Source organism: Astyanax mexicanus, chromosome 11, assembly GCF_023375975.1.
Source record: "Astyanax mexicanus isolate ESR-SI-001 chromosome 11, AstMex3_surface, whole genome shotgun sequence".
Lineage (NCBI taxonomy): Eukaryota > Metazoa > Chordata > Actinopteri > Characiformes > Acestrorhamphidae > Astyanax > Astyanax mexicanus.
In genome coordinates, this window is record NC_064418.1 from 23,465,880 (window position 1) to 23,493,648 (window position 27,769).

Below are 27,769 nucleotides of genomic sequence, written 5' to 3' on the forward strand. Positions count from 1 at the left end.
CTTGAAAGTAAACATAAAGCCCATGTCTCTGGAAATTGCACAATAAAATCGGCATGTGTACAAGGCATTTGCTGATGAAGTAGCTTTATAAATCTCATTTCTTATAGGCTTCATAATTGCATGCTATAGATTTCTACTCAACTGCCTTTCACAGACAACTCTGCCCTGTGTTCTCAAGCCCACACTTATATTGTAGAAGTGGCGCAATTGCCAAGTTGCCTGGCGTTGGTCTTGTGAACTGAAGCTCACAGGTTTGATCTCTGTTTGTCCCTATTTGTTGATGCAAGAAAAAAGTAAAGTGGCTTAATTGCAGTTTACCATACTTGTTGCTCAAAACCTTCCTACCTCACTGCATGTTTTAATTGAGGGTGCTCTAATGTCTGTGTTACCTTCTGGTTTTCTGCTTTTTAGTTGGACCTCTGTCCAATTCAACATCTGTCTGTTCTTCTTTGCTTTGGTATGCTCTTTCCAATGTATTTGTGACATTGTCGGTTGTTCTAAAAGCATGGGAAAATGCAACAGCTTAACATTAGTCTTTTGCAAGTCTGTACATTTGTCTTGCAATGATAACAGTACACCAATGGCATTGGTTCTTGTCGGGGTGTAGCTCAGTGGTAGATCGCGTGCTTTGCATGCATGAAGTCGTGGGTTCAATCCCCAGTATCTGCTTTGCTGCCGTTTTGCACCTTGAAATAAAACATGAAGCACACATCTATAGAATTTGCAAAAAAGGTGCATTTGTACAAGGCATTTGCTGATGAAGAACCTTGATAGATCTGGTTTGTAGCCTTCATAATAGCATGCTATAGATTTCTTCTTAAGTCCTTTTGAGAGTCAACTCTGCTGTGAGTTCTCAAACTATATGTCCCCAGTCTACGTGGCACAATGTCCAAGTGGCTTGGCATTGGTCTTGTGAACAGAAGAATGTGGGTTTGATCCACGTTCATGCAGTTTTGTTCATGCAAGACAACAAGCAAAGAAGCTTAATTAAAGCTTTCCATACTTGTTCCTCAAAAACCTCCTTGCTCAGTGCATTGATTGATTGCGGGTGCTATGTTGTATCTACTAAGTGACAGGACATTGCTTGCTGTCTGGCATGGTGGCCAAGTGGTAAGGCGTCGGTCTCGTAAACCGAAGATCACGGGGTCGACCCCCGTCCGTGCCTGAAGGGGTGTTGTGTCTTTCTGTTGAAAATGTTTGGCTTGCTTTAGCATGCTCTTTCAAACATATCTCTGAGACTGTAGGTTGTCCTAAAAGCATGGAAACAATGCAGCAGTTTAAGGATGCTGCTTTTGCAAGTCTCCAGAGTTTTGTTATCAGGATGACACCATACAAAGCGATTAACTTTGTGAGGGGATGTAGCTCAGTGGTAGAGCGCATGCTTCGCATGTATGAGGTCCTGGGTTCAATCCCCAGCATCTCCATTTCTGCTGTTTTGCAACTTGAAAGTAGGCATAAATTTGCACAATAAAATCGGCATTTGTACAAGGCATTTGCTGATGAAGTAGTTTGATAAATTTGATTTCTTATAGGCTTCATAATTGCATGCTATAGAGTTCTACTCAACTGCCTTTCGCAGACAACTCTGCCCTGTGCTCTCAAGTCCATAAAGCACACATCTATAGAATTTGCAAAAAAGGTGCATTTGTACAAGGCATTTTTGCTGATGAAGAACCTTGATAGATCTGGTTTGTAGCCTTCATAAAGGCATGCTATAGATTTCTGCTGAAGTCCTTTTCAGATTCAACTCTGCTGTGAGTTCTCAAACTATATGTCCCCAGTCTATGTGGCACAATGGCCAAGTGCCCTTTGCTGAACGTAGGTCCCTTAAGAGAGGGACTAGACATAGGGGGCACCCGGATTTGAACCGGGGACCTCTTGCTATGCAGTCAAATGCTCTCCCACTGATCGTAAAAGTAATATCTATTAAATGAACTGAAATGTATGGATTGTGCGGTGTGAAACCAAATCTTAACCAAAGTACCTAAATATATACTGGTAGGCAAAACTCACTGATAAACACAAAGCAGCCTTAAGAGAGGAAATGGACATATTGGTCATGCGGATTTGAACCGGGGACCTCTTGATCTGTAGTCAAACTCCCTACCACTGAGCTATGCCCCCTTCAATACAACCTCCCTTAAAATATATGGATCCTACATTGATCTTAGTCAGATAAAAAATAGCCCTTAAGCAAGGGATTGGACAAAAGGGGCACCTGGATCTGAACTATACTCCCTTGAAGGTAATATCTATTAAAATGGACTAAAATGCATGGATTCTACTATGTGAAAGCATATCTTAGCCAAAGTGCCCTAAAAGGTAGCCAATACCCATTGCTGAATATAGCAGCCTTAAGAGATGGACTGGACATAAGGGGAACCCTATGAACTGAAATGCATGGATTCTACTTTGTAAAAGCAAATCTTAGCCAAAGCAACCTATACCCATTCCTGAACATAGCACCTTTTTATGAGAAGCACTGGGCATAGGGGGAACCCAGATTTGAAGCGAGGACCTCTTGATCTGCAGTCAAATGCTGTACCACTGAGCTATACTCCTTTCGATATACACCGGCTTAAAATGTATGGATTCTACCTTGTAACAACAAATCTTAGCCAGATTTCACAAATGTAAACTGGTAGCCAACAGGCATTGCTAAAAGTACAGCCTTTAAGCAAGGGACTGGATATAGGGGGCACCCGGATTTGAACCGGGGACCTCTTGATCTGCAGTCAAATGCTCTACCACTGAGCTATACCCCCTGGAACATAGTAAGTACTAAAATGAACTGAAATGCATGGATCCTACTTTGTAAAACCAAATCTTAGCCTAAGTACCCGTTGCTGAACTTAGCACCCTTAAGAGAGGGACTGGACATAGGGGGCACCCAGATTTGAACTGGGGACCTCTTGATCTGCAGTCAAATGCTCTACCACTGAGCTATACCCCCTTCAATGCAACCCACCTTAAGCAAGGGACTTGACAAAAGGGGCACCTGGATCTGAACTAAACTCCTTTAAAGGTAATATCTATTAAAATGGAGTGAAATGCATGGATTCTACTTTGTAAAACCAAATCTTAGCCAAAGAACCCATTGCTGAACAGAGCATCCTTCAGAGAGGCAATAGACATACGGGGCACCCGGATTTTAAGGTTTAATGTGGGGATGTAGCTCAGTGGTAGAGCGCATGCTCTGCGTGTATGAGGTCCTGGGTTCAATCCCCAGTATCTCCATTGCTGCTGTTTCATGCATTGAAGTTAAACATGAAGCACACATCTATAGAATTTGCAAAAACAACGCATTTGTACAAGGCATTTGCTGAATAAAGAACCTTGGTAGATCTGGTTTGTAGCCTTCATAATGGCATGCTATAGCTTTCTTCCTAAATCCTTTTGAGAGTCAAGTCTGCTGTGAGTTCTCAAACTATATGTCCCCACTCTACATGGCACAATGTCCAAGTGGCTTGGCGTTGGTCTTGTAACCAGAAGAGTGTGGGTTTTATCCACTTTCATGCATTTTTCTTCATGCAAGACAACAAGCAAAGAAGCTTAATTAAAGGTCTCCATACTTGTTCCTCAGGAACCTCCTTCCTCGGTGCATTGCCTGATTGCGGGTGCTATGTTGTATCTACTAAATGACAGGACATTGCTTGTTGTCTGGCATTGTGGCCGAATGGCAAGGTGTCGATCTCGTAAACCGACGATCACAGCCTTGATCCCTTTCCGTGCCTGAAGGGCTGTTGTGTCTTTCTGTTGAAAATTTCTGGCTTGCTTTAGCATGCTCTTTCAAACATATCTCTGAGACTGTAGGTTGCCCTAAAAGCATGGAAACAATGCAGCATCTTAAGGATGCTGTCTTTGGAAGTCTGCAGAGTTTTGTTGCCAGGATGACAGTGTACACATACGCGACTTTTGTGAGGGGATGTAGCTCAGTGGTAGAGCGCATGCTTTGCATGTATGAGGTCCTGGGTTCAATCCCCAGCATCTCCATTTCTGCTGTTTTGCAACTTGAAAGTAAACATAAAGCCCATGTCTCTGGAAATTGCACAATAAAATCGGCATGTTTACAAGGCATTTGCTGATGAAGTAGCTTTATAAATCTCATTTCTTATAGGCTTCATAATTGCATGCTATAGATTTCTACTCAACTGCCTTTCACAGACATCTCTGCCCTGTGTTCTCAAGCCCACACTTATATTGTAGAAGTGGCGCAATTGCCAAGTTGCCTGGCGTTGGTCTTGTGAACTGAAGCTCACAGGTTTGATCTCTGTTTGTCCCTATTTGTTGATGCAAGAAAAAAGTACAGTGGCTTAATTGCAGTTTACCATACTTGTTGCTCAAAACCTTCCTACCTCACTGCATGTTTTAATTGAGGGTGCTCTAATGTCTGTGTTACCTTCTGGTTTTCTGCTTTTTAGTTGGACCTCTGTCCAATTCAACATCTGTCTGTTCTTCTTTGCTTTGGTATGCTCTTTCCAATGTATTTGTGACATTGTCGGTTGTTCTAAAAGCATGGGAAAATGCAACAGCTTAACATTAGTCTTTTGCAAGTCTGTACATTTGTCTTGCAATGATAACAGTACACCAATGGCATTGGTTCTTGTCGGGGTGTAGCTCAGTGGTAGATCGCGTGCTTTGTATGCATGAAGTCGTGGGTTCAATCCCCAGTATCTGCTTTGCTGCCGTTTTGCACCTTGAAATAAAACATGAAGCACACATCTATAGAATTTGCAAAAAAGGTGCATTTGTACAAGGCATTTGCTGATGAAGAACCTTGATAGATCTGGTTTGTAGCCTTCATAATAGCATGCTATAGATTTCTTCTTAAGTCCTTTTGAGAGTCAACTCTGCTGTGAGTTCTCAAACTATATGTCCCCAGTCTACGTGGCACAATGTCCAAGTGGCTTGGCATTGGTCTTGTGAACAGAAGAATGTGGGTTTGATCCACGTTCATGCAGTTTTGTTCATGCAAGACAACAAGCAAAGAAGCTTAATTAAAGCTTTCCATACTTGTTCCTCAAAAACCTCCTTGCTCAGTGCATTGATTGATTGCGGGTGCTATGTTGTATCTACTAAGTGACAGGACATTGCTTGCTGTCTGGCATGGTGGCCAAGTGGTAAGGCGTCGGTCTCGTAAACCGAAGATCACGGGTTCGACCCCCGTCCGTGCCTGAAGGGGTGTTGTGTCTTTCTGTTGAAAATGTTTGGCTTGCTTTAGCATGCTCTTTCAAACATATCTCTGAGACTGTAGGTTGTCCTAAAAGCATGGAAACAATGCAGCAGTTTAAGGATGCTGCTTTTGCAAGTCTCCAGAGTTTTGTTATCAGGATGACACCATACAAAGCGATTAACTTTGTGAGGGGATGTAGCTCAGTGGTAGAGCGCATGCTTCGCATGTATGAGGTCCTGGGTTCAATCCCCAGCATCTCCATTTCTGCTGTTTTGCAACTTGAAAGTAGGCATAAATTTGCACAATAAAATCGGCATTTGTACAAGGCATTTGCTGATGAAGTAGTTTGATAAATTTGATTTCTTATAGGCTTCATAATTGCATGCTATAGAGTTCTACTCAACTGCCTTTCGCAGACAACTCTGCCCTGTGCTCTCAAGTCCATAAAGCACACATCTATAGAATTTGCAAAAAAGGTGCATTTGTACAAGGCATTTTTGCTGATGAAGAACCTTGATAGATCTGGTTTGTAGCCTTCATAAAGGCATGCTATAGATTTCTGCTGAAGTCCTTTTCAGATTCAACTCTGCTGTGAGTTCTCAAACTATATGTCCCCAGTCTACGTGGCACAATGGCCAAGTGCCCTTTGCTGAACGTAGGTCTCTTAAGAGAGGGACTAGACATAGGGGGCACCCGGATTTGAACCGGGGACCTCTTGCTATGCAGTCAAATGCTCTCCCACTGATCGTAAAAGTAATATCTATTAAATGAACTGAAATGTATGGATTGTGCGGTGTGAAACCAAATCTTAACCAAAGTACCTAAATATATACTGGTAAGCAAAACTCACTGATAAACACAAAGCAGCCTTAAGAGAGGAAATGGACATATTGGTCATGCGGATTTGAACCGGGGACCTCTTGATCTGTAGTCAAACTCCCTACCACTGAGCTATGACCCCTTCAATACAACCTCCCTTAAAATATATGGATCCTACATTGATCTTAGTCAGATAAAAAATAGCCCTTAAGCAAGGGATTGGACAAAAGGGGCACCCGGATCTGAACTATACTCCCTTGAAGGTAATATCTATTAAAATGGACTAAAATGCATGGATTCAACTATGTGACAGCAAATCTTAACCAAAGTACCCTAAAAGGTAGCCAATACCCATTGCTGAATATAGCACCCTTAAGAGATGGACTGGACATAAGGGGAACCCTATGAACTGAAATGCATGGATTCTACTTTGTGAAAGCAAATCTTAGCCAAAGCAACCTATACCCATTCCTGAACATAGCACCTTTTTATGAGAAGCACTGGGCATAGGGGGCACCCAGATTTGAAGCGAGGACCTCTTGATCTGCAGTCAAATGCTGTACCACTGAGCTATACTCCTTTCGATATACACCGGCTTAAAATGTATGGATTCTACCTTGTAACAACAAATCTTAGCCAGATTACACAAATGTAAACTGGTAGCCAACAGGCATTGCTAAAAGTACAGCCTTTAAGCAATGGACTGGATACAGGGGGCACCCGGATTTGAACCGGGGACCTCTTGATCTGCAGTCAAATGCTCTACCACTGAGCTATACCCCCTGGAACATAGTAAGTACTAAAATGAACTGAAATGCATGGATCCTACTTTGTAAAAGCAAATCTTAGCATAAGTACCCATTGCTGAACTTAGCACCCTTAAGAGAGGGACTGGACATACGGGGCACCCGGATTTTAAGGTTTAATGTGGTGATGTAGCTCAGTGGTAGAGCGCATGCTTTGCGTGTATGAGGTCCTGGGTGCAATCCCCAGTATCTCCATTGCTGCTGTTTCATGCATTGAAGTTAAACATGAAGCACACATCTATAGAATTTGCAAAAACAGTGCATTTGTACAAGGCATTTGCTGAATAAAGAACCTTGATAGATCTGGTTTGTAGCCTTCATAATGGCATGCTATAGCTTTCTTCTTAAGTCCTTTTGAGAGTCAAGTCTGCTGTGAGTTCTCAAACTATATGTCCCCACTCTACATGGCACAATGTCCAAGTGGCTTGGCGTTGGTCTTGTAACCAGAAGAACATGGGTTTTATCCACTTTCATGCATTTTTGTTCATGCAAGACAACAAGCAAAGAAGCTTAATTAAAGGTCTCCATACTTGTTCCTCAGGAACCTCCTTCCTCGGTGCATTGCCTGATTGCGGGTGCTATGTTGTATCTACTAAATGACAGGACATTGCTTGTTGTCTGGCATTGTGGCCAAATGGCAAGGTGTCGATCTCGTAAACCGACGATCACAGCCTTGATCCCTTTCCGTGCCTGAAGGGCTGTTGTGTCTTTCTGTTGAAAATTTCTGGCTTGCTTTAGCATGCTCTTTCAAACATATCTCTGAGACTGTAGGTTGCCCTAAAAGCATGGAAACAATGCAGCATCTTAAGGATGCTGTCTTTGGAAGTCTGCAGAGTTTTGTTGCCAGGATGACAGTGTACACATACGCGACTTTTGTGAGGGGATGTAGCTCAGTGGTAGAGCGCATGCTTTGCATGTATGAGGTCCTGGGTTCAATCCCCAGCATCTCCATTTCTGCTGTTTTGCAACTTGAAAGTAAACATAAAGCCCATGTCTCTGGAAATTGCACAATAAAATCGGCATGTGTACAAGGCATTTGCTGATGAAGTAGCTTTATAAATCTCATTTCTTATAGGCTTCATAATTGCATGCTATAGATTTCTACTCAACTGCCTTTCACAGACAACTCTGCCCTGTGTTCTCAAGCCCACACTTATATTGTAGAAGTGGCGCAATTGCCAAGTTGCCTGGCGTTGGTCTTGTGAACTGAAGCTCACAGGTTTGATCTCTGTTTGTCCCTATTTGTTGATGCAAGAAAAAAGTAAAGTGGTTTAATTGCAGTTTACCATACTTGTTGCTCAAAACCTTCCTACCTCACTGCATGTTTTAATTGAGGGTGCTCTAATGTCTGTGTTACCTTCTGGTTTTCTGCTTTTTAGTTGGACCTCTGTCCAATTCAACATCTGTCTGTTCTTCTTTGCTTTGGTATGCTTTTTCCAATGTATTTGTGACATTGTCGGTTGTTCTAAAAGCATGGGAAAATGCAACAGCTTAACATTAGTCTTTTGCAAGTCTGTACATTTGTCTTGCAATGATAACAGTACACCAATGGCATTGGTTCTTGTCGGGGTGTAGCTCAGTGGTAGATCGCGTGCTTTGCATGCATGAAGTCGTGGGTTCAATCCCCAGTATCTGCTTTGCTGCCGTTTTGCACCTTGAAATAAAACATGAAGCACACATCTATAGAATTTGCAAAAAAGGTGCATTTGTACAAGGCATTTGCTGATGAAGAACCTTGATAGATCTGGTTTGTAGCCTTCATAATAGCATGCTATAGATTTCTTCTTAAGTCCTTTTGAGAGTCAACTCTGCTGTGAGTTCTCAAACTATATGTCCCCAGTCTACGTGGCACAATGTCCAAGTGGCTTGGCATTGGTCTTGTGAACAGAAGAATGTGGGTTTGATCCACGTTCATGCAGTTTTGTTCATGCAAGACAACAAGCAAAGAAGCTTAATTAAAGCTTTCCATACTTGTTCCTCAAAAACCTCCTTGCTCAGTGCATTGATTGATTGCGGGTGCTATGTTGTATCTACTAAGTGACAGGACATTGCTTGCTGTCTGGCATGGTGGCCAAGTGGTAAGGCGTCGGTCTCGTAAACCGAAGATCACGGGTTCGACCCCCGTCCGTGCCTGAAGGGGTGTTGTGTCTTTCTGTTGAAAATGTTTGGCTTGCTTTAGCATGCTCTTTCAAACATATCTCTGAGACTGTAGGTTGTCCTAAAAGCATGGAAACAATGCAGCAGTTTAAGGATGCTGCTTTTGCAAGTCTCCAGAGTTTTGTTATCAGGATGACACCATACAAAGCAATTAACTTTGTGAGGGGATGTAGCTCAGTGGTAGAGCGCATGCTTTGCATGTATGAGGTCCTGGGTTCAATCCCCAGCATCTCCATTTCTGCTGTTTTGCAACTTGAAAGTAGGCAGAAATTTGCACAATAAAATCGGCATTTGTACAAGGCATTTGCTGATGAAGTAGTTTGATAAATTTGATTTCTTATAGGCTTCATAATTGCATGCTATAGAGTTCTACTCAACTGCCTTTCGCAGACAACTCTGCCCTGTGCTCTCAAGTCCATAAAGCACACATCTATAGAATTGGCAAAAAAGGTGCATTTGTACAAGGCATTTTTGCTGATGAAGAACCTTGATAGATCTGGTTTGTAGCCTTCATAAAGGCATGCTATAGATTTCTGCTGAAGTCCTTTTCAGATTCAACTCTGCTGTGAGTTCTCAAACTATATGTCCCCAGTCTACGTGGCACAATGGCCAAGTGCCCTTTGCTGAACGTAGGTCTCTTAAGAGAGGGACTAGACATAGGGGGCACCCGGATTTGAACCGGGGACCTCTTGCTATGCAGTCAAATGCTCTCCCACTGATCGTAAAAGTAATATCTATTAAATGAACTGAAATGTATGGATTGTGCGGTGTGAAACCAAATCTTAACCAAAGTACCTAAATATATACTGGTAGGCAAAACTCACTGCTAAACACAAAGCAGCCTTAAGAGAGGAAATGGACATATTGGTCATGCGGATTTGAACCGGGGACCTCTTGATCTGTAGTCAAACTCCCTACCACTGAGCTATGCCCCCTTCAATACAACCTCCCTTAAAATATATGGATCCTACATTGATCTTAGTCAGATAAAAAATAGCCCTTAAGCAAGGGATTGGACAAAAGGGGCACCCGGATCTGAACTATACTCCCTTGAAGGTAATATCTATTAAAATGGACTAAAATGCATGGATTCTACTATGTGAAAGCAAATCTTAGCCAAAGTACCCTAAAAGGTAGCCAATACCCATTGCTGAATATAGCACCCTTAAGAGATGGACTGGACATAAGGGGAACCCTATGAACTGAAATGCATGGATTCTACTTTGTGAAAGCAAATCTTAGCCAAAGCAACCTATACCCATTCCTGAACATAGCACCTTTTTATGAGAAGCACTGGGCATAGGGGGCACCCAGATTTGAAGCGAGGACCTCTTGATCTGCAGTCAAATGCTGTACCACTGAGCTATACTCCTTTCGATATACACCGGCTTAAAATGTATGGATTCTACCTTGTAACAACAAATCTTAGCCAGATTACACAAATGTAAACTGGTAGCCAACAGGCATTGCTAAAAGTACAGCCTTTAAGCAAGGGACTGGATACAGGGGGCACCCGGATTTGAACCGGGGACCTCTTGAGCTGCAGTCAAATGCTCTACCACTGAGCTATACCCTCGGAACATAGTAAGTACTAAAATGAACTGAAATGCATGGATCCTACTTTGTAAAACCAAATCTTAGCCTAAGTACCCGTTGCTGAACTTAGCACCCTTAAGAGAGGGACTGGACATAGGGGGCACCCAGATTTGAACTGGGGACCTCTTGATCTGCAGTCAAATGCTCTACCACTGAGCTATACCCCCTTCAATGCAACCCACCTTAAGCAAGGGACTTGACAAAAGGGGCACCTGGATCTGAACTAAACTCCTTTAAAGGTAATATCTATTAAAATGGAGTGAAATGCATGGATTCTACTTTGTAAAACCAAATCTTAGCCAAAGAACCCATTGCTGAACAGAGCATCCTTCAGAGAGGCAATAGACATACGGGGCACCCGGATTTTAAGGTTTAATGTGGTGATGTAGCTCAGTGGTAGAGCGCATGCTTTGCGTGTATGAGGTCCTGGGTTCAATCCCCAGTATCTCCATTGCTGCTGTTTCATGCATTGAAGTTAAACATGAAGCACACATCTATAGAATTTGCAAAAACAGCGCATTTGTACAAGGCATTTGCTGAATAAAGAACCTTGATAGATCTGGTTTGTAGCCTTCATAATGGCATGCTATAGCTTTCTTCTTAAGTCCTTTTGAGAGTCAAGTCTGCTGTGAGTTCTCAAACTATATGTCCCCACTCTACATGGCACAATGTCCAAGTGGCTTGGCGTTGGTCTTGTAACCAGAAGAACGTGGGTTTTATCCACTTTCATGCATTTTTGTTCATGCAAGACAACAAGCAAAGAAGCTTAATTAAAGGTCTCCATACTTGTTCCTCAGGAACCTCCTTCCTCGGTGCATTGCCTGATTGCGGGTGCTATGTTGTATCTACTAAATGACAGGACATTGCTTGTTGTCTGGCATTGTGGCCAAATGGCAAGGTGTCGATCTCGTAAACCGACGATCACAGCCTTGATCCCTTTCCGTGCCTGAAGGGCTGTTGTGTCTTTCTGTTGAAAATTTCTGGCTTGCTTTAGCATGCTCTTTCAAACATATCTCTGAGACTGTAGGTTGCCCTAAAAGCATGGAAACAATGCAGCATCTTAAGGATGCTGTCTTTGGAAGTCTGCAGAGTTTTGTTGCCAGGATGACAGTGTACACATACGCGACTTTTGTGAGGGGATGTAGCTCACTGGTAGAGCGCATGCTTTGCATGTATGAGGTCCTGGGTTCAATCCCCAGCATCTCCATTTCTGCTGTTTTGCAACTTGAAAGTAAACATAAAGCCCATGTCTCTGGAAATTGCACAATAAAATCGGCATGTGTACAAGGCATTTGCTGATGAAGTAGCTTTATAAATCTCATTTCTTATAGGCTTCATAATTGCATGCTATAGATTTCTACTCAACTGCCTTTCACAGACAACTCTGCCCTGTGTTCTCAAGCCCACACTTATATTGTAGAAGTGGCGCAATTGCCAAGTTGCCTGGCGTTGGTCTTGTGAACTGAAGCTCACAGGTTTGATCTCTGTTTGTCCCTATTTGTTGATGCAAGAAAAAAGTAAAGTGGTTTAATTGCAGTTTACCATACTTGTTGCTCAAAACCTTCCTACCTCACTGCATGTTTTAATTGAGGGTGCTCTAATGTCTGTGTTACCTTCTGGTTTTCTGCTTTTTAGTTGGACCTCTGTCCAATTCAACATCTGTCTGTTCTTCTTTGCTTTGGTATGCTCTTTCCAATGTATTTGTGACATTGTCGGTTGTTCTAAAAGCATGGGAAAATGCAACAGCTTAACATTAGTCTTTTGCAAGTCTGTACATTTGTCTTGCAATGATAACAGTACACCAATGGCATTGGTTCTTGTCGGGGTGTAGCTCAGTGGTAGATCGCGTGCTTTGCATGCATGAAGTCGTGGGTTCAATCCCCAGTATCTGCTTTGCTGCCGTTTTGCACCTTGAAATAAAACATGAAGCACACATCTATAGAATTTGCAAAAAAGGTGCATTTGTACAAGGCATTTGCTGATGAAGAACCTTGATAGATCTGGTTTGTAGCCTTCATAATAGCATGCTATAGATTTCTTCTTAAGTCCTTTTGAGAGTCAACTCTGCTGTGAGTTCTCAAACTATATGTCCCCAGTCTACGTGGCACAATGTCCAAGTGGCTTGGCATTGGTCTTGTGAACAGAAGAATGTGGGTTTGATCCACGTTCATGCAGTTTTGTTCATGCAAGACAACAAGCAAAGAAGCTTAATTAAAGCTTTCCATACTTGTTCCTCAAAAACCTCCTTGCTCAGTGCATTGATTGATTGCGGGTGCTATGTTGTATCTACTAAGTGACAGGACATTGCTTGCTGTCTGGCATGGTGGCCAAGTGGTAAGGCGTCGGTCTCGTAAACCGAAGATCACGGGTTCGACCCCCCTCCGTGCCTGAAGGGGTGTTGTGTCTTTCTGTTGAAAATGTTTGGCTTGCTTTAGCATGCTCTTTCAAACATATCTCTGAGACTGTAGGTTGTCCTAAAAGCATGGAAACAATGCAGCAGTTTAAGGATGCTGCTTTTGCAAGTCTCCAGAGTTTTGTTATCAGGATGACACCATACAAAGCAATTAACTTTGTGAGGGGATGTAGCTCAGTGGTAGAGCGCATGCTTCGCATGTATGAGGTCCTGGGTTCAATCCCCAGCATCTCCATTTCTGCTGTTTTGCAACTTGAAAGTAGGCAGAAATTTGCACAATAAAATCGGCATTTGTACAAGGCATTTGCTGATGAAGTAGTTTGATAAATTTGATTTCTTATAGGCTTCATAATTGCATGCTATAGAGTTCTACTCAACTGCCTTTCGCAGACAACTCTGCCCTGTTCTCTCAAGTCCATAAAGCACACATCTATAGAATTTGCAAAAAAGGTGCATTTGTACAAGGCATTTTTGCTGATGAAGAACCTTGATAGATCTGGTTTGTAGCCTTCATAAAGGCATGCTATAGATTTCTGCTGAAGTCCTTTTCAGATTCAACTCTGCTGTGAGTTCTCAAACTATATGTCCCCAGTCTACGTGGCACAATGGCCAAGTGCCCTTTGCTGAACGTAGGTCTCTTAAGAGAGGGACTAGACATAGGGGGCACCCGGATTTGAACCGGGGACCTCTTGCTATGCAGTCAAATGCTCTCCCACTGATCGTAAAAGTAATATCTATTAAATGAACTGAAATGTATGGATTGTGCGGTGTGAAACCAAATCTTAACCAAAGTACCTAAATATATACTGGTAGGCAAAACTCACTGCTAAACACAAAGCAGCCTTAAGAGAGGAAATGGACATATTGGTCATGCGGATTTGAACCGGGGACCTCTTGATCTATAGTCAAACTCCCTACCACTGAGCTATGCCCCCTTCAATACAACCTCCCTTAAAATATATGGATCCTACATTGATCTTAGTCAGATAAAAAATAGCCCTTAAGCAAGGGATTGGACAAAAGGGGCACCCGGATCTGAACTATACTCCCTTGAAGGTAATATCTATTAAAATGGACTAAAATGCATGGATTCTACTATGTGAAAGCAAATCTTAGCCAAAGTACCCTAAAAGGTAGCCAATACCCATTGCTGAATATAGCACCCTTAAGAGATGGACTGGACATAAGGGGAACCCTATGAACTGAAATGCATTGATTCTACTTTGTGAAAGCAAGCCAAAGCAACCTATACCCATTCCTGAACATAGCACCTTTTTATGAGAAGCACTGGGCATAGGGGGCACCCAGATTTGAAGCGAGGACCTCTTGATCTGCAGTCAAATGCTGTACCACTGAGCTATACTCCTTTCGATATACACCGGCTTAAAATGTATGGATTCTACCTTGTAACAACAAATCTTAGCCAGATTACACAAATGTAAACTGGTAGCCAACAGGCATTGCTAAAAGTACAGCCTTAAAGCAAGGGACTGGATATAGGGGGCACCCGGATTTGAACCGGGGACCTCTTGATCTGCAGTCAAATGCTCTACCACTGAGCTATACCCCCTGGAACATAGTAAGTACTAAAATGAACTGAAATGCATGGATCCTACTTTGTAAAACCAAATCTTAGCCTAAGTACCCGTTGCTGAACTTAGCACCCTTAAGAGAGGGACTGGACATAGGGGGCACCCAGATTTGAACTGGGGACCTCTTGATCTGCAGTCAAATGCTCTACCACTGAGCTATACCCCCTTCAATGCAACCCACCTTAAGCAAGGGACTTGACAAAAGGGGCACCTGGATCTGAACTAAACTCCTTTAAAGGTAATATCTATTAAAATGGAGTGAAATGCATGGATTCTACTTTGTAAAACCAAATCTTAGCCAAAGAACCCATTGCTGAACAGAGCATCCTTCAGAGAGGCAATAGACATACGGGGCACCCGGATTTTAAGGTTTAATGTGGGGATGTAGCTCAGTGGTAGAGCGCATGCTTTGCGTGTATGAGGTCCTGGGTTCAATCCCCAGTATCTCCATTGCTGCTGTTTCATGCATTGAAGTTAAACATGAAGCACACATCTATAGAATTTGCAAAAACAGCGCATTTGTACAAGGCATTTGCTGAATAAAGAACCTTGATAGATCTGGTTTGTAGCCTTCATAATGGCATGCTATAGCTTTCTTCTTAAGTCCTTTTGAGAGTCAAGTCTGCTGTGAGTTCTCAAACTATATGTCCCCACTCTACATGGCACAATGTCCAAGTGGCTTGGCGTTGGTCTTGTAACCAGAAGAACGTGGGTTTTATCCACTTTCATGCATTTTTGTTCATGCAAGACAACAAGCAAAGAAGCTTAATTAAAGGTCTCCATACTTGTTCCTCAGGAACCTCCTTCCTCGGTGCATTGCCTGATTGCGGGTGCTATGTTGTATCTACTAAATGACAGGACATTGCTTGTTGTCTGGCATTGTGGCCAAATGGCAAGGTGTCGATCTCGTAAACCGACGATCACAGCCTTGATCCCTTTCCGTGCCTGAAGGGCTGTTGTGTCTTTCTGTTGAAAATTTCTGGCTTGCTTTAGCATGCTCTTTCAAACATATCTCTGAGACTGTAGGTTGCCCTAAAAGCATGGAAACAATGCAGCATCTTAAGGATGCTGTCTTTGGAAGTCTGCAGAGTTTTGTTGCCAGGATGACAGTGTACACATACGCGACTTTTGTGAGGGGATGTAGCTCAGTGGTAGAGCGCATGCTTTGCATGTATGAGGTCCTGGGTTCAATCCCCAGCATCTCCATTTCTGCTGTTTTGCAACTTGAAAGTAAACATAAAGCCCATGTCTCTGGAAATTGCACAATAAAATCGGCATGTGTACAAGGCATTTGCTGATGAAGTAGCTTTATAAATCTCATTTCTTATAGGCTTCATAATTGCATGCTATAGATTTCTACTCAACTGCCTTTCACAGACAACTCTGCCCTGTGTTCTCAAGCCCACACTTATATTGTAGAAGTGGCGCAATTGCCAAGTTGCCTGGCGTTGGTCTTGTGAACTGAAGCTCACAGGTTTGATCTCTGTTTGTCCCTATTTGTTGATGCAAGAAAAAAGTAAAGTGGTTTAATTGCAGTTTACCATACTTGTTGCTCAAAACCTTCCTACCTCACTGCATGTTTTAATTGAGGGTGCTCTAATGTCTGTGTTACCTTCTGGTTTTCTGCTTTTTAGTTGGACCTCTGTCCAATTCAACATCTGTCTGTTCTTCTTTGCTTTGGTATGCTCTTTCCAATGTATTTGTGACATTGTCGGTTGTTCTAAAAGCATGGGAAAATGCAACAGCTTAACATTAGTCTTTTGCAAGTCTGTACATTTGTCTTGCAATGATAACAGTACACCAATGGCATTGGTTCTTGTCGGGGTGTAGCTCAGTGGTAGATCGCGTGCTTTGCATGCATGAAGTCGTGGGTTCAATCCCCAGTATCTGCTTTGCTGCCGTTTTGCACCTTGAAATAAAACATGAAGCACACATCTATAGAAATTGCAAAAAAGGTGCATTTGTACAAGGCATTTGCTGATGAAGAACCTTGATAGATCTGGTTTGTAGCCTTCATAATAGCATGCTATAGATTTCTTCTTAAGTCCTTTTGAGAGTCAACTCTGCTGTGAGTTCTCAAACTATATGTCCCCAGTCTACGTGGCACAATGTCCAAGTGGCTTGGCATTGGTCTTGTGAACAGAAGAATGTGGGTTTGATCCACGTTCATGCAGTTTTGTTCATGCAAGACAACAAGCAAAGAAGCTTAATTAAAGCTTTCCATACTTGTTCCTCAAAAACCTCCTTGCTCAGTGCATTGATTGATTGCGGGTGCTATGTTGTATCTACTAAGTGACAGGACATTGCTTGCTGTCTGGCATGGTGGCCAAGTGGTAAGGCGTCGGTCTCGTAAACCGAAGATCACGGGTTCGACCCCCGTCCGTGCCTGAAGGGGTGTTGTGTCTTTCTGTTGAAAATGTTTGGCTTGCTTTAGCATGCTCTTTCAAACATATCTCTGAGACTGTAGGTTGTCCTAAAAGCATGGAAACAATGCAGCAGTTTAAGGATGCTGCTTTTGCAAGTCTCCAGAGTTTTGTTATCAGGATGACACCATACAAAGCAATTAACTTTGTGAGGGGATGTAGCTCAGTGGTAGAGCGCATGCTTCGCATGTATGAGGTCCTGGGTTCAATCCCCAGCATCTCCATTTCTGCTGTTTTGCAACTTGAAAGTAGGCAGAAATTTGCACAATAAAATCGGCATTTGTACAAGGCATTTGCTGATGAAGTAGTTTGATAAATTTGATTTCTTATAGGCTTCATAATTGCATGCTATAGAGTTCTACTCAACTGCCTTTCGCAGACAACTCTGCCCTGTGCTCTCAAGTCCATAAAGCACACATCTATAGAATTGGCAAAAAAGGTGCATTTGTACAAGGCATTTTTGCTGATGAAGAACCTTGATAGATCTGGTTTGTAGCCTTCATAAAGGCATGCTATAGATTTCTGCTGAAGTCCTTTTCAGATTCAACTCTGCTGTGAGTTCTCAAACTATATGTCCCCAGTCTACGTGGCACAATGGCCAAGTGCCCTTTGCTGAACGTAGGTCTCTTAAGAGAGGGACTAGACATAGGGGGCACCTGGATTTGAACCGGGGACCTCTTGCTATGCAGTCAAATGCTCTCCCACTGATCGTAAAAGTAATATCTATTAAATGAACTGAAATGTATGGATTGTGCGGTGTGAAACCAAATCTTAACCAAAGTACCTAAATATATACTGGTAGGCAAAACTCACTGCTAAACACAAAGCAGCCTTAAGAGAGGAAATGGACATATTGGTCATGCGGATTTGAACCGGGGACCTCTTGATCTGTAGTCAAACTCCCTACCACTGAGCTATGCCCCCTTCAATACAACCTCCCTTAAAATATATGGATCCTACATTGATCTTAGTCAGATAAAAAATAGCCCTTAAGCAAGGGATTGGACAAAAGGGGCACCCGGATCTGAACTATACTCCCTTGAAGGTAATATCTATTAAAATGGACTAAAATGCATGGATTCTACTATGTGAAAGCAAATCTTAGCCAAAGTACCCTAAAAGGTAGCCAATACCCATTGCTGAATATAGCACCCTTAAGAGATGGACTGGACATAAGGGGAACCCTATGAACTGAAATGCATGGATTCTACTTTGTGAAAGCAAATCTTAGCCAAAGCAACCTATACCCATTCCTGAACATAGCACCTTTTTATGAGAAGCACTGGGCATAGGGGGCACCCAGATTTGAAGCGAGGACCTCTTGATCTGCAGTCAAATGCTGTACCACTGAGCTATACTCCTTTCGATATACACCGGCTTAAAATGTATGGATTCTACCTTGTAACAACAAATCTTAGCCAGATTACACAAATGTAAACTGGTAGCCAACAGGCATTGCTAAAAGTACAGCCTTTAAGCAAGGGACTGGATACAGGGGGCACCCGGATTTGAACCGGGGACCTCTTGAGCTGCAGTCAAATGCTCTACCACTGAGCTATACCCTCGGAACATAGTAAGTACTAAAATGAACTGAAATGCATGGATCCTACTTTGTAAAACCAAATCTTAGCCTAAGTACCCGTTGCTGAACTTAGCACCCTTAAGAGAGGGACTGGACATAGGGGGCACCCAGATTTGAACTGGGGACCTCTTGATCTGCAGTCAAATGCTCTACCACTGAGCTATACCCCCTTCAATGCAACCCACCTTAAGCAAGGGACTTGACAAAAGGGGCACCTGGATCTGAACTAAACTCCTTTAAAGGTAATATCTATTAAAATGGAGTGAAATGCATGGATTCTACTTTGTAAAACCAAATCTTAGCCAAAGAACCCATTGCTGAACAGAGCATCCTTCAGAGAGGCAATAGACATACGGGGCACCCGGATTTTAATGTTTAATGTGGTGATGTAGCTCAGTGGTAGAGCGCATGCTTTGCGTGTATGAGGTCCTGGGTTCAATCCCCAGTATCTCCATTGCTGCTGTTTCATGCATTGAAGTTAAACATGAAGCACACATCTATAGAATTTGCAAAAACAGCGCATTTGTACAAGGCATTTGCTGAATAAAGAACCTTGATAGATCTGGTTTGTAGCCTTCATAATGGCATGCTATAGCTTTCTTCTTAAGTCCTTTTGAGAGTCAAGTCTGCTGTGAGTTCTCAAACTATATGTCCCCACTCTACATGGCACAATGTCCAAGTGGCTTGGCGTTGGTCTTGTAACCAGAAGAACGTGGGTTTTATCCACTTTCATGCATTTTTGTTCATGCAAGACAACAAGCAAAGAAGCTTAATTAAAGGTCTCCATACTTGTTCCTCAGGAACCTCCTTCCTCGGTGCATTGCCTGATTGCGGGTGCTATGTTGTATCTACTAAATGACAGGACATTGCTTGTTGTCTGGCATTGTGGCCAAATGGCAAGGTGTCGATCTCGTAAACCGACGATCACAGCCTTGATCCCTTTCCGTGCCTGAAGGGCTGTTGTGTCTTTCTGTTGAAAATTTCTGGCTTGCTTTAGCATGCTCTTTCAAACATATCTCTGAGACTGTAGGTTGCCCTAAAAGCATGGAAACAATGCAGCATCTTAAGGATGCTGTCTTTGGAAGTCTGCAGAGTTTTGTTGCCAGGATGACAGTGTACACATACGCGACTTTTGTGAGGGGATGTAGCTCAGTGGTAGAGCGCATGCTTTGCATGTATGAGGTCCTGGGTTCAATCCCCAGCATCTCCATTTCTGCTGTTTTGCAACTTGAAAGTAAACATAAAGCCCATGTCTCTGGAAATTGCACAATAAAATCGGCATGTGTACAAGGCATTTGCTGATGAAGTAGCTTTATAAATCTCATTTCTTATAGGCTTCATAATTGCATGCTATAGATTTCTACTCAACTGCCTTTCACAGACAACTCTGCCCTGTGTTCTCAAGCCCACACTTATATTGTAGAAGTGGCGCAATTGCCAAGTTGCCTGGCGTTGGTCTTGTGAACTGAAGCTCACAGGTTTGATCTCTGTTTGTCCCTATTTGTTGATGCAAGAAAAAAGTAAAGTGGTTTAATTGCAGTTTACCATACTTGTTGCTCAAAACCTTCCTACCTCACTGCATGTTTTAATTGAGGGTGCTCTAATGTCTGTGTTACCTTCTGGTTTTCTGCTTTTTAGTTGGACCTCTGTCCAATTCAACATCTGTCTGTTCTTCTTTGCTTTGGTATGCTCTTTCCAATGTATTTGTGACATTGTCGGTTGTTCTAAAAGCATGGGAAAATGCAACAGCTTAACATTAGTCTTTTGCAAGTCTGTACATTTGTCTTGCAATGATAACAGTACACCAATGGCATTGGTTCTTGTCGGGGTGTAGCTCAGTGGTAGATCGCCAGTTCAATCCCCAGTATCTGCTTTGCTGCCGTTTTGCACCTTGAAATAAAACATGAAGCACACATCTATAGAATTTGCAAAAAAAGGTGCATTTGTACAAGGCATTTGCTGATGAAGAACCTTGATAGATCTGGTTTGTAGCCTTCATAATTTAGATAGATTTCTTCTTAAGTCCTTTTGAGAGTCAACTCTGCTGTGAGTTCTCAAACTATATGTCCCCAGTCTACGTGGCACAATGTCCAAGTGGCTTGGCATTGGTCTTGTGAACAGAAGAATGTGGGTTTGATCCACGTTCATGCAGTTTTGTTCATGCAAGACAACAAGCAAAGAAGCTTAATTAAAGCTTTCCATACTTGTTCCTCAAAAACCTCCTTGCTCAGTGCATTGATTGATTGCGGGTGCTATGTTGTATCTACTAAGTGACAGGACATTGCTTGCTGTCTGGCATGGTGGCCAAGTGGTAAGGCGTCGGTCTCGTAAACCGAAGATCACGGGTTCGACCCCCGTCCGTGCCTGAAGGGGTGTTGTGTCTTTCTGTTGAAAATGTTTGGCTTGCTTTAGCATGCTCTTTCAAACATATCTCTGAGACTGTAGGTTGTCCTAAAAGCATGGAAACAATGCAGCAGTTTAAGGATGCTGCTTTTGCAAGTCTCCAGAGTTTTGTTATCAGGATGACACCATACAAAGCAACTAACTTTGTGAGGGGATGTAGCTCAGTGGTAGAGCGCATGCTTCGCATGTATGAGGTCCTGGGTTCAATCCCCAGCATCTCCATTTCTGCTGTTTTGCAACTTGAAAGTAGGCATAAATTTGCACAATAAAATCGGCATTTGTACAAGGCATTTGCTGATGAAGTAGTTTGATAAATTTGATTTCTTATAGGCTTCATAATTGCATGCTATAGAGTTCTACTCAACTGCCTTTCGCAGACAACTCTGCCCTGTGCTCTCAAGTCCATAAAGCACACATCTATAGAATTTGCAAAAAAGGTGCATTTGTACAAGGCATTTTTGCTGATGAAGAACCTTGATAGATCTGGTTTGTAGCCTTCATAAAGGCATGCTATAGATTTCTGCTGAAGTCCTTTTTAGATTCAACTCTGCTGTGAGTTCTCAAACTATATGTCCCCAGTCTAAGTGGCACAATGGCCAAGTGCCCTTTGCTGAACGTAGGTCTCTTAAGAGAGGGACTAGACATAGGGGGCACCCGGATTTGAACCGGGGACCTCTTGCTATGCAGTCAAATGCTCTCCCACTGATCGTAAAAGTAATATCTATTAAATGAACTGAAATGTATGGATTGTGCGGTGTGAAACCAAATCTTAACCAAAGTACCTAAATATATACTGGTAGGCAAAACTCTCTGCTAAACACAAAGCAGCCTTAAGAGAGGAAATGGACATATTGGTCATGCGGATTTGAACCGGGGACCTCTTGATCTGTAGTCAAACTCCCTACCACTGAGCTATGCCCCCTTCAATACAACCTCCCTTAAAATATATGGATCCTACATTGATCTTAGTCAGATAAAAAATAGCCCTTAAGCAAGGGATTGGACAAAAGGGGCACCCGGATCTGAACTATACTCCCTTGAAGGTAATATCTATTAAAATGGACTAAAATGCATGGATTCTACTATGTGAAAGCAAATCTTAACCAAAGTACCCTAAAAGGTAGCCAGTACCCATTGCTGAATATAGCACCCTTAAGAGATGGACTGGACATAAGGGGAACCCTATGAACTGAAATGCATGGATTCTACTTTGTGAAAGCAAATCTTAGCCAAAGCAACCTATACCCATTCCTGAACATAGCACCTTTTTATGAGAAGCACTGGGCATAGGGGGCACCCAGATTTGAAGCGAGGACCTCTTGATCTGCAGTCAAATGCTGTACCACTGAGCTATACTCCTTTCGATATACACCGGCTTAAAATGTATGGATTCTACCTTGTAACAACAAATCTTAGCCAGATTACACAAATGTAAACTGGTAGCCAACAGGCATTGCTAAAAGTACAGCCTTTAAGCAATGGACTGGATACAGGGGGCACCCGGATTTGAACCGGGGACCTCTTGATCTGCAGTCAAATGCTCTACCACTGAGCTATACCCCCTGGAACATAGTAAGTACTAAAATGAACTGAAATGCATGGATCCTACTTTGTAAAAGCAAATCTTAGCATAAGTACCCATTGCTGAACTTAGCACCCTTAAGAGAGGGACTGGACATAGGGGGCACCCAGATTTGAACTGGGGACCTCTTGAGCTGCAGTCAAATGCTCTACCACTGAGCTATACCCCCTTCAATGCAACCCACCTTAAGCAAGGGACTTGACAAAAGGGGCACCTGGATCTGAACTAAACTCCTTTAAAGGTAATATCTATTAAAATGGAGTGAAATGCATGGATTCTACTTTGTAAAACCAAATCTTAGCCAAAGAACCCATTGCTGAACAGAGCATCCTTCAGAGAGGCAATAGACATACGGGGCACCCGGATTTTAAGGTTTAATGTGGTGATGTAGCTCAGTGGTAGAGCGCATGCTGGGTTCAGTCCCCAGTATCTCCATTGCTGCTGTTTCATGCATTGAAGTTAAACATGAAGCACACATCTATAGAATTTGCAAAAACGGCGCATTTGTACAAGGCATTTGCTGAATAAAGAACCTTGATAGATCTGGTTTGTAGCCTTCATAATGGCATGCTATAGATTTCTTCTTAAGTCCTTTTGAGAGTCAAGTCTGCTGTGAGTTCTCAAACTATATGTCCCCACTCTACATGGCACAATGTCCAAGTGGCTTGGCGTTGGTCTTGTAACCAGAAGAACGTGGGTTTTATCCACTTTCATGCATTTTTCTTCATGCAAGACAACAAGCAAAGAAGCTTAATTAAAGGTCTCCATACTTGTTCCTCAGGAACCTCCTTCCTCGGTGCATTGCCTGATTGCGGGTGCTATGTTGTATCTACTAAATGACAGGACATTGCTTGTTGTCTGGCATTGTGGCCAAATGGCAAGGTGTCGATCTCGTAAACCGACGATCACAGCCTTGATCCCTTTCCGTGCCTGAAGGGCTGTTGTGTCTTTCTGTTGAAAATTTCTGGCTTGCTTTAGCATGCTCTTTCAAACATATCTCTGAGACTGTAGGTTGCCCTAAAAGCATGGAAACAATGCAGCATCTTAAGGATGCTGTCTTTGGAAGTCTGCAGAGTTTTGTTGCCAGGATGACAGTGTACACATATGTGACTTTTGTGAGGGGATGTAGCTCAGTGGTAGAGCGCATGCTTTGCATGTATGAGGTCCTGGGTTCAATCCCCAGCATCTCCATTTCTGCTGTTTTGCAACTTGACAGTAAACATAAAGCCCATGTCTCTGGAAATTGCACAATAAAATCGGCATGTGTACAAGGCATTTGCTGATGAAGTAGCTTTATAAATCTCATTTCTTATAGGCTTCATAATTGCATGCTATAGATTTCTACTCAACTGCCTTTCACAGACAACTCTGCCCTGTGTTCTCAAGCCCACACTTATATTGTAGAAGTGGCGCAATTGCCAAGTTGCCTGGTGTTGGTCTTGTGAACTGAAGCTCACAGGTTTGATCTCTGTTTGTCCCTATTTGTTGATGCAAGAAAAAAGTAAAGTGGCTTAATTGCAGTTTACCATACTTGTTGCTCAAAACCTTCCTACCTCACTGCATGTTTTAATTGAGGGTGCTCTAATGTCTGTGTTACCTTCTGGTTTTCTGCTTTTTAGTTGGACCTCTGTCCAATTCAACATCTGTCTGTTCTTCTTTGCTTTGGTATGCTCTTTCCAATGTATTTGTGACATTGTCGGTTGTTCTAAAAGCATGGGAAAATGCAACAGCTTAACATTAGTCTTTTGCAAGTCTGTACATTTGTCTTGCAATGATAACAGTACACCAATGGCATTGGTTCTTGTCGGGGTGTAGCTCAGTGGTAGATCGCGTGCTTTGCATGCATGAAGTCGTGGGTTCAATCCCCAGTATCTGCTTTGCTGCCGTTTTGCACCTTGAAATAAAACATGAAGCACACATCTATAGAATTTGCAAAAAAGGTGCATTTGTACAAGGCATTTGCTGATGAAGAACCTTGATAGATCTGGTTTGTAGCCTTCATAATAGCATGCTATAGATTTCTTCTTAAGTCCTTTTGAGAGTCAACTCTGCTGTGAGTTCTCAAACTATATGTCCCCACTCTACATGGCACAATGTCCAAGTGGCTTGGCGTTGGTCTTGTAACCAGAAGAACGTGGGTTTTATCCACTTTCATGCATTTTTGTTCATGCAAGACAACAAGCAAAGAAGCTTAATTAAAGGTCTCCATACTTGTTCCTCAGGAACCTCCTTCCTCGGTGCATTGCCTGATTGCGGGTGCTATGTTGTGTCTACTAAATGACAGGACATTGCTTGTTGTCTGGCATTGTGGCCAAATGGCAAGGTGTCGATCTCGTAAACCGACGATCACAGCCTTGATCCCTTTCCGTGCCTGAAGGGCTGTTGTGTCTTTCTGTTGAAAATTTCTGGCTTGCTTTAGCATGCTCTTTCAAACATATCTCTGAGACTGTAGGTTGCCCTAAAAGCATGGAAACAATGCAGCATCTTAAGGATGCTGTCTTTGGAAGTCTGCAGAGTTTTGTTGCCAGGATGACAGTGTACACATACGCGACTTTTGTGAGGGGATGTAGCTCAGTGGTAGAGCGCATGCTTTGCATGTATGAGGTCCTGGGTTCAATCCCCAGCATCTCCATTTCTGCTGTTTTGCAACTTGAAAGTAAACATAAAGCCCATGTCTCTGGAAATTGCACAATAAAATCGGCATGTTTACAAGGCATTTGCTGATGAAGTAGCTTTATAAATCTCATTTCTTATAGGCTTCATAATTGCATGCTATAGATTTCTACTCAACTGCCTTTCACAGACAACTCTGCCCTGTGTTCTCAAGCCCACACTTATATTGTAGAAGTGGCGCAATTGCCAAGTTGCCTGGCGTTGGTCTTGTGAACTGAAGCTCACAGGTTTGATCTCTGTTTGTCCCTATTTGTTGATGCAAGAAAAAAGTACAGTGGCTTAATTGCAGTTTACCATACTTGTTGCTCAAAACCTTCCTACCTCACTGCATGTTTTAATTGAGGGTGCTCTAATGTCTGTGTTACCTTCTGGTTTTCTGCTTTTTAGTTGGACCTCTGTCCAATTCAACATCTGTCTGTTCTTCTTTGCTTTGGTATGCTCTTTCCAATGTATTTGTGACATTGTCGGTTGTTCTAAAAGCATGGGAAAATGCAACAGCTTAACATTAGTCTTTTGCAAGTCTGTACATTTGTCTTGCAATGATAACAGTACACCAATGGCATTGGTTCTTGTCGGGGTGTAGCTCAGTGGTAGATTGCGTGCTTTGTATGCATGAAGTCGTGGGTTCAATCCCCAGTATCTGCTTTGCTGCCGTTTTGCACCTTGAAATAAAACATGAAGCACACATCTATAGAATTTGCAAAAAAGGTGCATTTGTACAAGGCATTTGCTGATGAAGAACCTTGATAGATCTGGTTTGTAGCCTTCATAATAGCATGCTATAGATTTCTTCTTAAGTCCTTTTGAGAGTCAACTCTGCTGTGAGTTCTCAAACTATATGTCCCCAGTCTACGTGGCACAATGTCCAAGTGGCTTGGCATTGGTCTTGTGAACAGAAGAATGTGGGTTTGATCCACGTTCATGCAGTTTTGTTCATGCAAGACAACAAGCAAAGAAGCTTAATTAAAGCTTTCCATACTTGTTCCTCAAAAACCTCCTTGCTCAGTGCATTGATTGATTGCGGGTGCTTTGTTGTATCTACTAAGTGACAGGACATTGCTTGCTGTCTGGCATGGTGGCCAAGTGGTAAGGCGTCGGTCTCGTAAACCGAAGATCACGGGTTCGACCCCCGTCCGTGCCTGAAGGGGTGTTGTGTCTTTCTGTTGAAAATGTTTGGCTTGCTTTAGCATGCTCTTTCAAACATATCTCTGAGACTGTAGGTTGTCCTAAAAGCATGGAAACAATGCAGCAGTTTAAGGATGCTGCTTTTGCAAGTCTCCAGAGTTTTGTTATCAGGATGACACCATACAAAGCGATTAAGTTTGTGAGGGGATGTAGCTCAGTGGTAGAGCGCATGCTTCGCATGTATGAGGTCCTGGGTTCAATCCCCAGCATCTCCATTTCTGCTGTTTTGCAACTTGAAAGTAGGCATAAATTTGCACAATAAAATCGGCATTTGTACAAGGCATTTGCTGATGAAGTAGTTTGATAAATTTGATTTCTTATAGGCTTCATAATTGCATGCTATAGAGTTCTACTCAACTGCCTTTCGCAGACAACTCTGCCCTGTGCTCTCAAGTCCATAAAGCACACATCTATAGAATTTGCAAAAAAGGTGCATTTGTACAAGGCATTTTTGCTGATGAAGAACCTTGATAGATCTGGTTTGTAGCCTTCATAAAGGCATGCTATAGATTTCTGCTGAAGTCCTTTTCAGATTCAACTCTGCTGTGAGTTCTCAAACTATATGTCCCCAGTCTACGTGGCACAATGGCCAAGTGCCCTTTGCTGAACGTAGGTCTCTTAAGAGAGGGACTAGACATAGGGGGCACCCGGATTTTAACCGGGGACCTCTTGCTATGCAGTCAAATGCTCTCCCACTGATCGTAAAAGTAATATCTATTAAATGAACTGAAATGTATGGATTGTGCGGTGTGAAACCAAATCTTAACCAAAGTACCTAAATATATACTGGTAGGCAAAACTCACTGCTAAACACAAAGCAGCCTTAAGAGAGGAAATGGACATATTGGTCATGCGGATTTGAACCGGGGACCTCTTGATCTATAGTCAAACTCCCTACCACTGAGCTATGCACCCTTCAATACAACCTCCCTTAAAATATATGGATCCTACATTGATCTTAGTCAGATAAAAAATAGCCCTTAAGCAAGGGATTGGACAAAAGGGGCACCCGGATCTGAACTATACTCCCTTGAAGGTAATATCTATTAAAATGGACTAAAATGCATGGATTCTACTATGTGAAAGCAAATCTTAGCCAAAGTACCCTAAAAGGTAGCCAATACCCATTGCTGAATATAGCACCCTTAAGAGATGGACTGGACATAAGGGGAACCCTATGAACTGAAATGCATGGATTCTACTTTGTGAAAGCAAGCCAAAGCAACCTATACCCATTCCTGAACATAGCACCTTTTTATGAGAAGCACTGGGCATAGGGGGCACCCAGATTTGAAGCGAGGACCTCTTGATCTGCAGTCAAATGCTGTACCACTGAGCTATACTCCTTTCGATATACACCGGCTT

General features: G+C 42.5%; 37 non-coding genes across 37 annotated transcripts; 26 read left to right on the forward strand and 11 right to left on the reverse strand.

The window, feature by feature from the left end:
- Positions 1 to 1,093: 1,093 nt before the first annotated feature.
- On the forward strand, positions 1,094 to 1,165 carry trnat-cgu (transfer RNA threonine (anticodon CGU)). The gene has a single exon. It is a non-coding gene; the product is annotated as a tRNA-Thr (tRNA).
- Positions 1,166 to 1,352: 187 nt separating this feature from the next.
- Positions 1,353 to 1,424, forward strand: trnaa-cgc (transfer RNA alanine (anticodon CGC)). Its single transcript has one exon. It is a non-coding gene; the product is annotated as a tRNA-Ala (tRNA).
- Positions 1,425 to 2,693: 1,269 nt separating this feature from the next.
- On the reverse strand, positions 2,694 to 2,765 carry trnac-gca (transfer RNA cysteine (anticodon GCA)). The gene has a single exon. It is a non-coding gene; the product is annotated as a tRNA-Cys (tRNA).
- Positions 2,766 to 2,881: 116 nt separating this feature from the next.
- trnac-gca (transfer RNA cysteine (anticodon GCA)) lies at positions 2,882 to 2,953 on the reverse strand. Its single transcript has one exon. It is a non-coding gene; the product is annotated as a tRNA-Cys (tRNA).
- Positions 2,954 to 3,165: 212 nt separating this feature from the next.
- trnaa-ugc (transfer RNA alanine (anticodon UGC)) lies at positions 3,166 to 3,237 on the forward strand. The gene has a single exon. It is a non-coding gene; the product is annotated as a tRNA-Ala (tRNA).
- A 684-nt stretch (positions 3,238 to 3,921) lies between these two features.
- On the forward strand, positions 3,922 to 3,993 carry trnaa-ugc (transfer RNA alanine (anticodon UGC)). The gene has a single exon. It is a non-coding gene; the product is annotated as a tRNA-Ala (tRNA).
- Positions 3,994 to 5,103: 1,110 nt separating this feature from the next.
- On the forward strand, positions 5,104 to 5,175 carry trnat-cgu (transfer RNA threonine (anticodon CGU)). Its single transcript has one exon. It is a non-coding gene; the product is annotated as a tRNA-Thr (tRNA).
- Positions 5,176 to 5,362: 187 nt separating this feature from the next.
- On the forward strand, positions 5,363 to 5,434 carry trnaa-cgc (transfer RNA alanine (anticodon CGC)). The gene has a single exon. It is a non-coding gene; the product is annotated as a tRNA-Ala (tRNA).
- A 1,269-nt stretch (positions 5,435 to 6,703) lies between these two features.
- trnac-gca (transfer RNA cysteine (anticodon GCA)) lies at positions 6,704 to 6,775 on the reverse strand. The gene has a single exon. It is a non-coding gene; the product is annotated as a tRNA-Cys (tRNA).
- Positions 6,776 to 6,921: 146 nt separating this feature from the next.
- Positions 6,922 to 6,993, forward strand: trnaa-ugc (transfer RNA alanine (anticodon UGC)). Its single transcript has one exon. It is a non-coding gene; the product is annotated as a tRNA-Ala (tRNA).
- A 684-nt stretch (positions 6,994 to 7,677) lies between these two features.
- trnaa-ugc (transfer RNA alanine (anticodon UGC)) lies at positions 7,678 to 7,749 on the forward strand. The gene has a single exon. It is a non-coding gene; the product is annotated as a tRNA-Ala (tRNA).
- Positions 7,750 to 8,859: 1,110 nt separating this feature from the next.
- trnat-cgu (transfer RNA threonine (anticodon CGU)) lies at positions 8,860 to 8,931 on the forward strand. Its single transcript has one exon. It is a non-coding gene; the product is annotated as a tRNA-Thr (tRNA).
- Positions 8,932 to 9,118: 187 nt separating this feature from the next.
- On the forward strand, positions 9,119 to 9,190 carry trnaa-ugc (transfer RNA alanine (anticodon UGC)). The gene has a single exon. It is a non-coding gene; the product is annotated as a tRNA-Ala (tRNA).
- A 1,269-nt stretch (positions 9,191 to 10,459) lies between these two features.
- trnac-gca (transfer RNA cysteine (anticodon GCA)) lies at positions 10,460 to 10,531 on the reverse strand. The gene has a single exon. It is a non-coding gene; the product is annotated as a tRNA-Cys (tRNA).
- Positions 10,532 to 10,646: 115 nt separating this feature from the next.
- trnac-gca (transfer RNA cysteine (anticodon GCA)) lies at positions 10,647 to 10,718 on the reverse strand. The gene has a single exon. It is a non-coding gene; the product is annotated as a tRNA-Cys (tRNA).
- A 212-nt stretch (positions 10,719 to 10,930) lies between these two features.
- On the forward strand, positions 10,931 to 11,002 carry trnaa-ugc (transfer RNA alanine (anticodon UGC)). Its single transcript has one exon. It is a non-coding gene; the product is annotated as a tRNA-Ala (tRNA).
- A 684-nt stretch (positions 11,003 to 11,686) lies between these two features.
- Positions 11,687 to 11,758, forward strand: trnaa-ugc (transfer RNA alanine (anticodon UGC)). The gene has a single exon. It is a non-coding gene; the product is annotated as a tRNA-Ala (tRNA).
- A 1,110-nt stretch (positions 11,759 to 12,868) lies between these two features.
- Positions 12,869 to 12,940, forward strand: trnat-cgu (transfer RNA threonine (anticodon CGU)). The gene has a single exon. It is a non-coding gene; the product is annotated as a tRNA-Thr (tRNA).
- Positions 12,941 to 13,127: 187 nt separating this feature from the next.
- On the forward strand, positions 13,128 to 13,199 carry trnaa-cgc (transfer RNA alanine (anticodon CGC)). Its single transcript has one exon. It is a non-coding gene; the product is annotated as a tRNA-Ala (tRNA).
- A 1,263-nt stretch (positions 13,200 to 14,462) lies between these two features.
- trnac-gca (transfer RNA cysteine (anticodon GCA)) lies at positions 14,463 to 14,534 on the reverse strand. The gene has a single exon. It is a non-coding gene; the product is annotated as a tRNA-Cys (tRNA).
- A 116-nt stretch (positions 14,535 to 14,650) lies between these two features.
- trnac-gca (transfer RNA cysteine (anticodon GCA)) lies at positions 14,651 to 14,722 on the reverse strand. Its single transcript has one exon. It is a non-coding gene; the product is annotated as a tRNA-Cys (tRNA).
- A 212-nt stretch (positions 14,723 to 14,934) lies between these two features.
- trnaa-ugc (transfer RNA alanine (anticodon UGC)) lies at positions 14,935 to 15,006 on the forward strand. Its single transcript has one exon. It is a non-coding gene; the product is annotated as a tRNA-Ala (tRNA).
- Positions 15,007 to 15,690: 684 nt separating this feature from the next.
- trnaa-ugc (transfer RNA alanine (anticodon UGC)) lies at positions 15,691 to 15,762 on the forward strand. Its single transcript has one exon. It is a non-coding gene; the product is annotated as a tRNA-Ala (tRNA).
- Positions 15,763 to 16,872: 1,110 nt separating this feature from the next.
- On the forward strand, positions 16,873 to 16,944 carry trnat-cgu (transfer RNA threonine (anticodon CGU)). The gene has a single exon. It is a non-coding gene; the product is annotated as a tRNA-Thr (tRNA).
- A 187-nt stretch (positions 16,945 to 17,131) lies between these two features.
- trnaa-cgc (transfer RNA alanine (anticodon CGC)) lies at positions 17,132 to 17,203 on the forward strand. The gene has a single exon. It is a non-coding gene; the product is annotated as a tRNA-Ala (tRNA).
- A 1,269-nt stretch (positions 17,204 to 18,472) lies between these two features.
- trnac-gca (transfer RNA cysteine (anticodon GCA)) lies at positions 18,473 to 18,544 on the reverse strand. Its single transcript has one exon. It is a non-coding gene; the product is annotated as a tRNA-Cys (tRNA).
- Positions 18,545 to 18,659: 115 nt separating this feature from the next.
- Positions 18,660 to 18,731, reverse strand: trnac-gca (transfer RNA cysteine (anticodon GCA)). The gene has a single exon. It is a non-coding gene; the product is annotated as a tRNA-Cys (tRNA).
- A 212-nt stretch (positions 18,732 to 18,943) lies between these two features.
- trnaa-ugc (transfer RNA alanine (anticodon UGC)) lies at positions 18,944 to 19,015 on the forward strand. The gene has a single exon. It is a non-coding gene; the product is annotated as a tRNA-Ala (tRNA).
- Positions 19,016 to 19,699: 684 nt separating this feature from the next.
- Positions 19,700 to 19,771, forward strand: trnaa-ugc (transfer RNA alanine (anticodon UGC)). Its single transcript has one exon. It is a non-coding gene; the product is annotated as a tRNA-Ala (tRNA).
- Positions 19,772 to 20,855: 1,084 nt separating this feature from the next.
- Positions 20,856 to 20,927, forward strand: trnat-cgu (transfer RNA threonine (anticodon CGU)). Its single transcript has one exon. It is a non-coding gene; the product is annotated as a tRNA-Thr (tRNA).
- A 187-nt stretch (positions 20,928 to 21,114) lies between these two features.
- Positions 21,115 to 21,186, forward strand: trnaa-cgc (transfer RNA alanine (anticodon CGC)). Its single transcript has one exon. It is a non-coding gene; the product is annotated as a tRNA-Ala (tRNA).
- A 1,269-nt stretch (positions 21,187 to 22,455) lies between these two features.
- Positions 22,456 to 22,527, reverse strand: trnac-gca (transfer RNA cysteine (anticodon GCA)). The gene has a single exon. It is a non-coding gene; the product is annotated as a tRNA-Cys (tRNA).
- Positions 22,528 to 22,643: 116 nt separating this feature from the next.
- On the reverse strand, positions 22,644 to 22,715 carry trnac-gca (transfer RNA cysteine (anticodon GCA)). Its single transcript has one exon. It is a non-coding gene; the product is annotated as a tRNA-Cys (tRNA).
- Positions 22,716 to 23,665: 950 nt separating this feature from the next.
- On the forward strand, positions 23,666 to 23,737 carry trnaa-ugc (transfer RNA alanine (anticodon UGC)). The gene has a single exon. It is a non-coding gene; the product is annotated as a tRNA-Ala (tRNA).
- Positions 23,738 to 25,106: 1,369 nt separating this feature from the next.
- trnaa-ugc (transfer RNA alanine (anticodon UGC)) lies at positions 25,107 to 25,178 on the forward strand. Its single transcript has one exon. It is a non-coding gene; the product is annotated as a tRNA-Ala (tRNA).
- Positions 25,179 to 26,288: 1,110 nt separating this feature from the next.
- Positions 26,289 to 26,360, forward strand: trnat-cgu (transfer RNA threonine (anticodon CGU)). Its single transcript has one exon. It is a non-coding gene; the product is annotated as a tRNA-Thr (tRNA).
- Positions 26,361 to 26,547: 187 nt separating this feature from the next.
- Positions 26,548 to 26,619, forward strand: trnaa-cgc (transfer RNA alanine (anticodon CGC)). The gene has a single exon. It is a non-coding gene; the product is annotated as a tRNA-Ala (tRNA).
- The last annotated feature ends 1,150 nt before the right edge of the window (positions 26,620 to 27,769 follow it).